Source organism: Lepus europaeus, chromosome 14 (genome assembly GCF_033115175.1).
Source record: "Lepus europaeus isolate LE1 chromosome 14, mLepTim1.pri, whole genome shotgun sequence".
NCBI lineage: Eukaryota > Metazoa > Chordata > Mammalia > Lagomorpha > Leporidae > Lepus > Lepus europaeus.
In genome coordinates, this window is record NC_084840.1 from 59,480,567 (window position 1) to 59,494,036 (window position 13,470).

A 13,470-nucleotide genomic window follows, 5' to 3' on the forward strand; every position below is an offset into this window, starting at 1 on the left:
CACATGTTACAGCTCTTAAATGTTCAGGTTACTTCCTAAATATTCTTTAGGCAGGTGTTGTGGCACAGAAGGTGAAGATGCAGCTTGGAATGCCCACATCCCATATCAGAGTTCTAGTCCTGGCCGCTCTACTTCCAATCCAGGACCCTGTTAATGCAAATTATGGCTCAAGCACTTGAGTCTCTGCCACCTGTATGGATGATCTGGATAGAGTTCTAGGATCCTGACTCCATCCTGGCACAGAATCATCTGTTGCAGCCATCTGGGGAGTGAACCAGCGGTTGCAAAATATGTCTGTCTGTCTCTCTTCCCCAACCTCATCACTCCATCTTTCACATAAATAAAGAAATCTTAAAACAAAAAATCTGCACTTGCATATGTACAATCAAATAAGAGCCATCACCATCCCTACAGCCTTTCCCTCTCACTTCAGTTATTCCTTCAGTAAAAAGCCTTAAGAGTAGATGGCCGGCGCCGCGGCTCACTAGGCTAATTCTCTGCCTGCGGCACTGGCACCCCAGGTTCTAGTCCCAGTTGGGGCACCGGATTCTGTCCCGGTCACCCCTCTTCCAGTCCAGCTCTCTGCTGTGGCCCAGGAGTACAGTGGAGGATGGCCCAAATCCTTGGGTCCTGCACTCGTATGGGAGACCAGGAGAAGCACCTGGCTCCTGGCTCTGGATCAGCACCGTGCGCTGGCCGCAGCGGCCATTGGAGGGTGAACCAACAGCAAAAGGAAGACCTTTCTCTCTGTCTCTCTCTCTCACTGTCCTCTCTGCCTGTTAAAAAAAAAAAAAAAAAAAAAAAAAAAAAAAAAAAGACCAGTTGAGCCCATGGGCTTTTTTTTTTTTTTTTTTTTTTTTTTTTTTGCTTCTTGATGTGTCTTTCCCAACTACTTTTCCAAAAGGAATTTTTCAACATAGGCTAACACTCACAATGTCTGAGCACATTATCAGATAGTTTTCCAGCTGACTGTGAGGGGTGGAGACCAGGCTCAGGGACCAGATGGCAAGTGATGACAACAGGATCACAGTTTGTAAATCCTGGGAGCTCTCACTGCCTTCAATCCTCTGCATTAAGAAGCAATCAAATGCATTTCTCTGGTGTCTGTGTGTTCCCAGGTACTTCCATAAAGCCATCACCTTTCTGCTATTTGGTTTAAAACATTAAGAGTAAGCGAGTAGCTGGATCCCATCTAAGAGTTGATTTTGACAGAAAGTTGGACAGCCAAGACGCTGTTTAGAGCTCCTGGATTCCACGTGGGCTGAAGGCGCCCTTCCCACATCTGCAGCCTCCATCTGTCCTCTGCTGTGGGACATCATCCTCTGACGGCACGGCTTAGTTTGCACAAAATGTGTCTGTGTTAAAATTTTGTTTCTCCACCCACTCCTCCACAGCTGCTTGTGCTCAGCTAAACAGCACCCATCAGTCCACACTGGCTGGCAGCACATGGGGCATCGACCTGTAGACATCTACACAGCTCTTACTGTGTGCAGCTACATCCATGAGCGGCCAGTTACCCTGCAACATATTCAATGGAAGGAATAGTAGAAAAGATACTGAGCTTTCATGCCTGAAGCCCTTGTTCTATTTCTAGCTCTGAAAGGTGCAAGAACAGGGGTGAATCATTCCTTCACTTCCTGCAGTCCTCAGGCTCCTCTGTCAAAGAATAGCTATCCTTGCATCTGGCTATGGTGAGAATGCAATGAACAATACTCCTGAACGGTCTGCAAACTGTGAGCTGTAGAGCATTGTTGTTGTTGTTAATGGTACCTGCTATAGAGTATTGTCATTGTCATTTGAATGAAGGTCATAGACAGCAATCGGGCAACATTTCCAATAGCCACTCCACTCCCTACTCCTCCCCTGCTAGCTGACCCCAGCTGTGTGTGGGTGGCAGGTGGCTTTATGTCCAGAATGCAGGATGGAGCATGACTGAGGTGAATACGCCATGGAAATCCCATCATTTCACTGCTACTTTGAGGAAGGCACATGATCCCACTCAGAGACTAGGAAAGATGCTCCTCTCCCATAGGGAAAGTCCTCTCCCACTTTTCTGTGTGAGGCCATGTGAGGACCCTGTGCTCTGCAATGTAACCACCCTCTGGCACCCAAAGGAGAAAGCCAAAAGCATTAGAGAGTGCTGATTCACAAACCTGATGTAGGGGAACGAATGCATTAACCCCTCGGAGACCACCAATTTCCAAATCCTTCTCAGGTTCACTTTGCTATTAAAATCCGGTGGCAGACCAACGCCGTGGCTCAATAGGCTAATCCTCCGCCTTGCGGCACCAGCACACCAGGTTCTAGTCCTGGTCGGGGCGCCGGATTCTATCCCGGTTGCTCCTCTTCCAGGCCAGCTCTCTGCTATGGCCCAGGAGTGCAGTGGAGGATGGCCCAAGTCCTTGGGCCCTGCACTGGCATGGGAGACCAGGAGAAGCACCTGGCTCCTGGCTTTGGATCAGCGCGGTGCACCGGCCGCAGCGGCCATTAGAGGGTGAACCAACGGCAAAAGGAAGACCTTTCTCTCTGTCTCTCTCTCTCTCACTATCCACTCTGCCTGTCACAAAAAAAAAAAAAAAAAAAAAAAATCCAGTGGCTTACATCAGATATTTTCGTGTCTAAAGGCACAAAGGTGAGAAACATTGAGGTGATGGAACTGATTTTGACCAACTGATCAAATTGAACAGGTTTCGGCCAACAACTGTATTTCCTCGCCTTCTTGTTTCCAGCTACTTTGATGACGGTTCACTTTTAATATTACAAAAATGAATAGACCTCTGAGGCAAACCCAAAATCATCTATGAATTTAAAAGTGGCTACAGAGCAGTGATATTAAACTGCGAGGAATGTGGTATTATGCAAATCATGGGTGCTGCAAACAGGCCATTGGCCAGAAGGACTTCTTGTTCCATCAGAGGTGAGCAAAGAGGAGCCCAGACGCTGGGCCTTCCTCTCCATCTGGATAAGTGCCTTGGTGCTCTCCTGGAATGCAATGCTCACTCTAGTGATCAGAAGGATATTCTGTCTTTCTTACAGTTAGAATTATTGCTATGGTCTGAATGTATCCTCAACGTTCATATATTGGGGGCCACCATTATGACACAGCAGATTAAGCCACCACTGGCAACACTGGCACACCACCTTGGAGTACCAGTTTGAGCCTCAACTGCTCTACTTCCAAGGCAACTCCCTGCTAATGGACCTGGAAAGGCAGCAGAAGATGACCCAAATATTTGGGTCCCTGCCACCCAAACAGGAGACCAAGATGGGATTCCTGGCTTCTGGCTTCAGCCTAGTCCAGTCCTAGCCATTGCAGCCTCTGGGGGAATGAACAGATGGAAGATTCTCTCTCTCTCTCTCTCTCTCTCTCTCTCTCTCTCTCTCTCTCTTTCTCCCCCCCAACACCTCTCTGTTGCTCAGACTTTGCAATGAATAAATTTTTAAGATAAACTCAAAAGTTGAAATGTAATCACCACTGTGATACTAAGTGTCTGTAGGGATGATTAAGCTATGATGGTAGAACACTCATGAATGGAATTAGTGCCCTTCTGGAAGAATTTGAAGGAGGCACCTTAATCCATTTCATCTCTTCTGCTTCATGAGGACAGTGTTCACCCTTGTCACCCCTCCTGCCAACTGAGGATGCTGCAAGATGTATTTGGAAGTAAAGAACAGCTCTCACGGACATGGAACCACTGCTACCTTGATCATAAACCTCCTAGCCTCCAGAATTCTGAGAAACACTTTCTATTATTTAGAAGTTACCTTGTCCATGATATTTTTATAGTAGCATGAACAGACTAACAGAGTTATCATTTTGACTTTTCATTTTCATTTTGGACCTTAAATGCATCCAAGTGTAATTTTTGGTCCATGACACATTTTTATAATTGGTGCTTATATAGCCCCTCTTTTATTACTTATTTTTATTATATGGAAAACACTTAAACTACTCATTGCTATCCCATTTCCTGTTTACTTCATAGATGTTAATACCTTGAATTTTGTGTTTGAGTCATCCTTTTTTTTTTTGTCTAATGTCTGCCTAACGTATTTTATCCAATATATCTAATCAATATGTTGTCTAATTTTCCTTGTTGCTTAACATTCCATAGCTAAAATTCATTCAAGTTTTTGAATATGGCTAGTATTCATTTGTTTTCATTGTGGTATGATATTCCATTGTGTGGTGCTATGGTTTGCATATTAGTTTTGGTTCTCCCCCAAAGACATGTATTAAAGACTTAGTCCCAGTCTTTTGTTAATGATTATTGAATTACTGTTAGTGATTGATGCATTAAAGGATGAAGGTTTGGTTCAATTTTGGTGCCTGGGAGGTGGGCCTAGTGGGAGGTCCTTGGTCACTGGGAGCACACCCCTGAAAGGTAGCTGAAAGTAGTGCAAGTGGTTATAATGGCCAAGTTTAGCCTAACCTCTCTGCTTCCTGGTTTTCCACATGATCCTTTCTCTGCATACATTCTGCCATCCTCCACCTTCATCAGACAAAATGGGGCCACTGGCTCCTGAACCTACAAACCTCCACAATTATGTACTAAAACAAATTCCTCTTCCTTCATAAGTAGCTTCGTAGGGCCAGCATTTTGGTGCAGAAGGTTAAGCCAGCATCTGCAGCACTGGCATCATTCCATATCAGAGTACCAGTTCGAGTCCCAGCTGCTCTGCTTGTGATCCAGCTCCATGCTCATGTGCCGAGGGAGGCAGTGAAAGATGGCCCAAGCGTTTGGGACTCTGCCATCCATGTGGAGACCTGGATGGTATTCCTGTCTCCTGGCTTCAACATGGTCCAGCCCTGGTCATTTGCAGCCATTTGGGGAGTGAAGCAGCCAGTGAAAGATCTCTCTCTCTTTTCCTCTCTGTCACACTGTCTTTCAAATAAATAAAATCTTTTTTAAAAAAACTTAAAAAGGTAAATGGCTTCTCTTGGATATTTTAGCCATAGTAACAAAATGCTAATACACATGGATGTACTGTAACATTGATTTTCAGAGCATGTTTGTGTTCTTTCCATTTTTTTTTTACTATACCAGTGTAGAATAAGAATTCTTGTGTATTATCTTGATGCACCTGTGCTAAAGACTCTCTTGAATATTTATGCAGAAGTAGAACTATAAATATGCAAATACTTGGTTGGACAGAATACAGGCAAATTATTTTCCAAAGTAATTGTGCTAATTTAATTCCCCATTGACAATATATAGGAGGTTCCACTGATCATTTTATATCTAATACTTGGTATTGTCAGGCTTCTTCCTCTTATAATCATGAGTATAAAATGGTATATTGTGCACATGCTGCAGAGTTCCCTGAAAGCTTAGAAATTTTTTGTGTATTTGTTGGCCATGTGTGTTCCCCATTCTGTGCAATGCATTTTTCTTCTTTTTGATCATTTTCTTTAATGAATTGTCTTTTTCCTGTTGATGTTAAGACTTCTTTAAAATTCTTGAGTATTCTTTGTTGGTCGTTTGTAGTGCAAATATCCTCTTTTTACCATCTCTTGCAAGAATGTACAATTATTCTCAGAAATAATATATTCTAAATACATATAACAAAAGACTTCAAATGAAAATGAGAAGAGACATGGAGACCTAAAACCCACACTAGATATTCCAGACAAAACTCAGACTTTGGAAAATGCATCACAGCAAGTGATTATGTCCTGGAGCTGCTGGTAGAACAAGAAGGTGGGATACTAAAATGAAGCCAATCCTGATGGAGGTGAGGGAGGATATTGACAACAGTAGAAAGGAACAGCCGGAGTCTGCCAAGAGAGGAAGGAGGAGGGCTGAGTGTGAGTTAAAGGACCAAGGCTCCCTGAGCCTGTTTCTGTTCTTTTCAGTTTGGAGTTCATTTTCTAAGAGACTTTAATGTTTGGAACACCTTCAGACTCATAGAAAATTTGAGAAGACAGTCTAGAGACTTCCTATATACCCTCCTCCGGTTTCCCGTTTTCAACAGCTTACATTGTTTAGAATTAATGAATCAATATTGATAGATTATTATTAACTGAAGCCCACAGTTTATTCCCATTCCCTTTTTGTGTTCTAGGATCCCATCCAAGACACCACATTCCGTTTGGTCATTGTGTCTTTCTAGGTTCCAACTGGCTTGGCCAGTTACTTAGACTTTCATGGTTTTGAGGACCTTAACGACTGTGGGGAGACCTGCTCAGGTGTTTTGCAGAATGTGGTGCAATTGTCTGTTTTTCTCATGACAGGTTGTGATTGTGAGTTTGAAAAGTGACATTTTTGTATCACATCATGGTGTATTCATATCCTAGGGCTGCCACAACAAAGTCCCGCAAACTGGAATGGCTTCAGACAACAGACATTTTCTCATTCACCTTTCTGGGAGCCAGAAGCGCAAAATCGGGATTTTTTTTTTCCTGAATTATGCTCTTTCCAAACCTGCTAGTGGTGGATTCTTCCTTGCCTCTTCCAGCTTCTGGCAGCCCCAAGGGTTTCTTGGTTTCCAGCTCCATAACTCCAGTCTCTGCCTCTCACCTCACAGGGCCACGATCTCTCTCTCTCTCTCTCTGTAACCCTTTCCTCTTTTCATAATGACACCAGTTATATTGGATTAAAGGCTCACCTGATTCCAGTACAACCTCATTTTAATTTAACTACATCCGTGAGGTACCAGAGATTAGGACATCAGCATGTCTTTTGGGAGGTTACAGTTCAACACAAAACACAAAGATATACATTGACAACATGATTTATTGCTGTTGGTGCTAACCTTGATCACCTGAGATAGTACCTGTTAGTTTTCCCCTCTTAAAAGTAACCTGGTAATTCCAAGATGGCAGATTGGGGAGGGAGTTTACTGCTCTAGTCTAGTGGAAGATATTAAAAAAAAAAAAAAAAGTGGACAGTAGGCAATCTCAGGGAACAGTTAGGGAGAGAACTGCAGAGGATACTCCTTGCAAATTAGAGAGACAATGTGGACCTACGTGGAAGGTGTGGATGCACATAACTGAGGACCCCCAGCAGCTGAGAGCCTCAGCACCAGCCTTGGAGAGTAAAATGAGACCAGACTACAGCAGCCCAAGCCACTGGTGATAAAGCTGCGGAAACAGTCCAGCTTGGAACTCTGTGAGGGACAGTATACACCTGCCAACCTAGAAGGAATAAAAGGGGGGAGCACGTTGCTCTCTCTCGACCACCCAACAACCAGCGTCCTGTAACTAGCCAAGAGTGCCATTTTGGACATACGTAGCAGCTGTGCCAGCTAGTGTCCGCACACCCAGCAACTAGCGGAGAGGAGTCCCCTGAGTCTGACTGGGAGAACTGACAGGGGGTTGGGTGCGCATGACTGTGGGAGCCTTGTGTATTGAGATGGGCTATGAAATCACTGGCTGCACTTGAGAGCGCAGGGTGTGGCTTGGTCTCTGGGCAGTCATTGTGCGCAGCTCTACAGGCTCAGGGCTCCGTGACTGCCTGGTGAGAGTCATTGCTGTGGGATCTGTGCTTACACTAGGGATTGCACAGATCCTTCCAATGGTTCTTGCGGTAGTGCAGATGAATATTGTACCCAGTGGAGCTTGCATGCACGCACTGGAGGAGAGAAGGTGAGTGTAACACTAAGGCAAGAAAGCTGATCAAATACCCCCTCTGAGAGATATTTACCACACCCAACTTGGGTGCCAGCTTGGACACTCCCCTCAAACAGGAGTGCTGAACAAGCTCCCGCACTACACTGAGCACACACCTCTGGGAATTCGCTGAAAGAGCAGACATTCCACTAAGCCATGAAGACAAAGGCCAAAGATAAAAGTCACCACAGGGGGAAAAAACCAATAAGTATCTCCACTAATGCCTAAAATTGGCACTGTAGCATAGCAGATAAAGCTGCTGCATTCAGTGCTGGCATCCCACAGGGTGCTGGATCGAGTCCTAGCTGCTCCCCTTCTGATCCAGCTCTATGTAGTGCCCAGGAAAGCAGCAGAAGATGACCCAAGGTCCTTGGGCTCCTGCACCCTTTGAGAGACCCAAATGAAGCTCCTGGCTCCCCTGGATCCTGGCTTTGGATAAGCCTAGCTCCTGCCACTGTAGCCATTTGGGGAGTGAATGAGTGGATGGAAGACCTCTCTCTCTCTCTCTCTCTCTCTGTAAATCTGCCTATCAAATAGATAAAAAATAAATATTAAAAAAGGAATAAGGAAAACAACATGACTCCCCCAGAAAGAACATAACAACACTTCAATACTAGAATGTGAAGCTGAAGATATTGAAGAAATGCCAGAAACGGAATTCAAAATTTTGATTGTAGGATTACTTAGAAGTAATCAGAAGCAAATCCAGGAATTAAAGATATCCATATATGACATGAATAAAAAATTACCCATGAAATTGAGATTTTTAAGGATAAATCAAAATGAAATATTAGAAATGAAGAATTCAATAGATCACATTAAAAATGCAGTAGAAAGCCTTAACAACAGACTCAGTGAGAGAGAAGAAAGAATTTCTGAGTTATAAGACAATTCTCTGGAAATTTCAGAGTCAGACCAGAAGCAAGAAGAAATAAGAAAACTAAAAAACAATGTTGAAGTTGTATGGGACACTATCAAATGACCGAATATAAGGTATTAGGAGTTCCTGAAGTCATGGAAACAGACAATGGACTAAAAGGTATTTTTAGTGAAGTAATTGCAGAAAACTTCCCTAATTTGGAAAAAGAAAGGGACATCTAAACAGGAAGCACAAGGAACTCCTAATGGATATGACCAGAAAACATTTTTACAACACATTGTAGTCAAACTCTCTACAGTAAAACATAAAGAAAAAATTCTAAAATGTACACAAGAGAAATGCCAGATTGCTTTCACAGGAGCTCAAATTAGACTCACAGCTGACTTCTCATGAGAAACCCTACAGGCTAGGATAGAATGGCAAGATATATTCCACGTTTTAAGAAAAAAAATGTCAGTCCAGAATACAGTACTCTGCAAAGCTCTCATTTATGAATGAAGATGAAATAAAGACCTTCCATTACAAACAAAAATTTAATGTCACCACTTGCCTGGCCTTACAAAAGATGCTTAAGGGTGTGTGCTAAACACAGAAACATGCTTTATGAAATGTAACACACAACATAGAAATAAAAGAATCACCAGAAATTACTACAAAGACCTGTATGCCAAAAAATTGGGAAACCTAGAAGAAATGAATATTTTCCTGAACACATACAATCTAGCTAAATTGAACCATGAAGACCCTCTGGCCTCTTAAATAGTTATAATTTTCCTACATTAAGGTTCACTCTTTGTGCTATGAAGTTCTATAGGTTTTGACAAATGTGTAGTGTCATATGTCTACCATTATAGTACTAATGTTAAGAGTTTCACTGCCCTAAAAATCCCCCTATGTTTTTCCTATTTAAACCACCCTTTTCTCCCCAAGCCCCTGGCAAGCTTTCTTCATTATCTTGATACTTTGCCTTTTCCAGAATGTTCTATAATTTGAACCATGCAATAGGCAGCTTTTTCTGACTGGCTTCTTTCACTTAGTGATATACATTTAAAATGTATGCATGTATTTTCACGGATAGCTAGTTTCAATTTGTGAATAACATTCCATTACATGAACATACCATGGTTTCTTTACCCATTCACCTATTGAAGGACGTCTTGATTGCTTTCCATGTTTGGGAAGTTATGAATAGACTTGTACAAATATTCACGTGCGGGGTGTTGTATAGACATAAGTTCCAAAATTATTTGCATAAATACCTAGGAATATGATTGCTGGATTGTATGGAAAATCATCTTTATCTTTGCAAGAGATTGTTGAACTGCTTTCCATTGTGCTATGCCATTGTGCATTTCCACCAGCAGTGAGTAAATGTCTACTGTTCTACATCCTCATTAGCATTTTGTTTTGTCAAATTTGTTTGGCTATTCTAATAGGTTTGTAGGAAAACTTATTACTGTTTCAATTTGCAATTACTAATGAAAAATAATAATGAACATCTTTTCATGTGCCTATTTGCCATCTGTATATCTTCGTTTGGGAGTTATCTGTTAAGATGTTTTAGTCATTAATTTTTTTCTGTTGTATCAGTTCATAGATTTAGATCTTTGATCCATGTTGAATTGATTTTTGTATAAAGTGTAAGGTAAGGGTCTTGTCACATTCTTCTGCATGTGTAGATCAAATTTTCTCAACAGCATTTGTTGAAAAGACTGTCCTTTCCCCCAGGAACTAATTTTAGCTTGTTTGTCAAATATTAGTTGGTTGTAGCTGTGTGGATTTATTTCTGAAGTTTCTATTCTGTTCCATTGACCTTCATGTCTATTTTGTGTCGGTACCAGGCTTTTTTGATTATAACTGCCCTGTAATATATCTTTTTTAAAGAAAAGATTTATTTATTTGAAAAACAGAATTACAGAGAGAGGTAGAGACAGAGAGCGAGAGAGAGGGAGGGAGGGAGGGAAGGAGGTCTTCCACCTACTGGTTCACTCCCCAAATGGCCAGCACTGAGCTGATCCAAAGCCAGAAGCCAGGATCTTCTGGGTCTCTCACACGAGTGCAGGGGCCAAGGACTTTAGTCACCTTCTACTCTTTCCCAGGCCATAGCAGAGAACTGAATCAGAAGTGGAAGAGCCGGGTTTCGAACTGGCACCCATATTGGATGCAGGAGCTGCAGGCCAGGGTTTTAACCCACTGCACAACAATGCCAGCCCCCTTGTAGTATATCTAAAAACCTAGTATTGTGGTTTTTGTTTTTGTTGTTTAATATTGCTTTAGCTATTTGGGGTCTTGTGTTTCCATTTGAATTTTAACATCATTTTTTCTAGATCTGAGAAGAATTTCCTTGCTATTTTTATTGGGATCACAATAAATCTGTAAATTACTTTTGGTAGTATAGATATTTTCATCATATTTAATTTCCAATCCACAACACAAATTTCTTTAGAAAACTTTTATTTAATAAATATAAATTTCAAAAGTACAACTTTTGGATTATAGCAGTTTTCCCCCCATAACCACCCTCCACATGTAGGACCTTTGTCCTTAATGAGCTGTACTATGAGAATTAATGGTAAAACTAGTCTTCAAACTGTACTTTATACTTTGTGTGTCTGTGTGGGTGCAAACTGTTGAAATCTTTACTTAGTATAGAGTTGATAATTAAAATGAATCTTAATGAAGAATGGGATGGGAGAGGGAGTAGGAGGTGGGACGGTTTGGGGGTGGGAGGGCGGGCATGCGGGTAAGAACTACTATAATCCAAAAGCTGTACCTATGAAATTTATATTTATTAAATAAAATCTTTCTAAAAAAACTTCTAGATTTTTCCAACTTGTTAGCATATAGCTGTTTTAGTAATTCCTGATGATTATTTTTTATTTCTGTGTTATCTTTTGTAACATCTCTTTTTATCTCTGATTTTATTAATTTGGGTATTCTACCTTGTTTTTGGTTAATTGTGCCAATGGTGTATCAGTTTTGTTTACCCTTTCAAAAGAAAAAAAAAAACTAGCTCTCTATTTCACTGATCTTTTGTATCATTATTGTTTCTTTTTTACATTTCTTCTCCAATTTTAATTATTTCTTTCTTCCTACTAATTTGAGGTTTGGCTTATTGTTGATTTTCTAGGATCTTGAAATGCATTGATAGATCATGTATATGATGCTTTTCTAATTTCTTGATATAGGCAGTAATTACTATAAACTTTATCATAAGTTTTGAAATGTTTTGCTGTCATCTTCATTCATTTCTAGGAATTTTTAATTTTCTTTTGAGTTCTTCTATGACTCACTGTCCATCAGGAGCATGTTGTTCAGTCTCTATGTGTTTGTATACTTTCTAGAGTTTCTTTTGTAGTCAGAAAATCATACATGGTATGATTTCAATTTTTTGAATTTGCTGAGACTTGCTTTATGGCCTAACATATGGTCTATCCTAGAGAAAGTTCCATGCACTGATGGAAAGAATGTGTATTCTGCAACTGTGAGGTGAAATGTTCTGTAGATATCACCTAAGTCCATTTGGTCCATGATGTAGTTTAGCTCTGTTGTTTCTTTGTTGACTTTCTGTCTAGGTGATCTGTCCATTGATGAAGGTGACGTAAATTTTAATGCACTCTTATTTATGATGTCAGTAATTACCTGAGGCTCTTGTTATCAGCTGCCAAGGCTATGGAAGCCTCTTGAATTCACCAACTCCTATCTTAATTAGACAAGGTCATAGTCAAAGTGGAAGTTCTTTCCTCCCTTCAGAGAAAGGTACCTCCTTCTTTGATTCCACTGGGATCTCACTTGCAGAGATCTTTCATTTAGGTTTTGTTTGTTTTTGTTTTTTTATTTGTTTGTTTGTTTTTGCCAGAGTGTCTTGGCTTTCCATGCCTAAAATACTCTCATGGGCTTTTTAGCCAGATCCAAATGCCTTAAGGGCTGATTCTGAGGCCAGAATGCTGTTTAGGACATCTGCCATTCTATGAGTCTGCTGTGTATCCCTCTTCCCATGTTGGATTGTTCTCTCGTTTTTAATTCTATCAGTTAGTATTAGCAGACACTAGCCTTGTTTATGTGATCCCTTTGACACTTAATCCTATCATTATGATCAATTATGAACTGAAACTGATCACTTTGACTGGTGAGATGGCATTGGTACATGCCACCTTGATGGGATTGAGTTGGAATCCTCTTGCACATTTCTAACTCTACCATTTGGACACCTCTGTTTTAAATGTTAACAAAATTCAATTTATCTATCTTTTTTCTTCCCCAGGTCATGCATTGATATATCTAAATACCTATCACTAAATCTATCCCTAGATTTTCTCCACAAAATTTTTTTTTCATTTTTCACTTAGGTCTATTATGTATTCTAAGTTAGTTCATGTGAAAGTTGTATTGCTGTGTTTAGGTTCTGTATTCTTTTTATAGACATGCAGCTGTCCCAGTACCATTTGTTGAAGACTACCCATCTCCATTGTATTACCTTTGCTCCTTTTTTGAGTTATTATTTATTAGAAGGGAAGAGAAAGAGAGTGTGCACTATCTTCCATCCACTGCATTCACTCTCCAAATGGCTATAATGGCCAGGGCTGGAGGACAAAGCCAAGGGCCAGGAACTCCACCCAAATCTCCCATGTGGGTGGCAGGGGCCCAGGCACTTGGGCTATGCATCCCAGGTGCAATACCAGGGAGCTGGATCAGAAGCAGAGCAGCCAGGAGTCTAATTGGAGTTCCAGTACAAGATGCTGGTGCCATAAGCAGCAGGCTAACACTCTGCCCTACAATGCCAGCCCCATATTTGCTCCTTTGTTAAAGATCAATTGACTTTCTTAGTGTGATTCTATTTCTGAGCTCTCTGCTCTGGTTCCACTGACCTATTTGTTCTTTTTCCAATACCCTACTATCTTGATTATTGTACATATAGTTTTACAGTAATTCTTGAAGTCAGGTAATGTCTGCCCTATAACTTTGTCTTCTTTTCAGG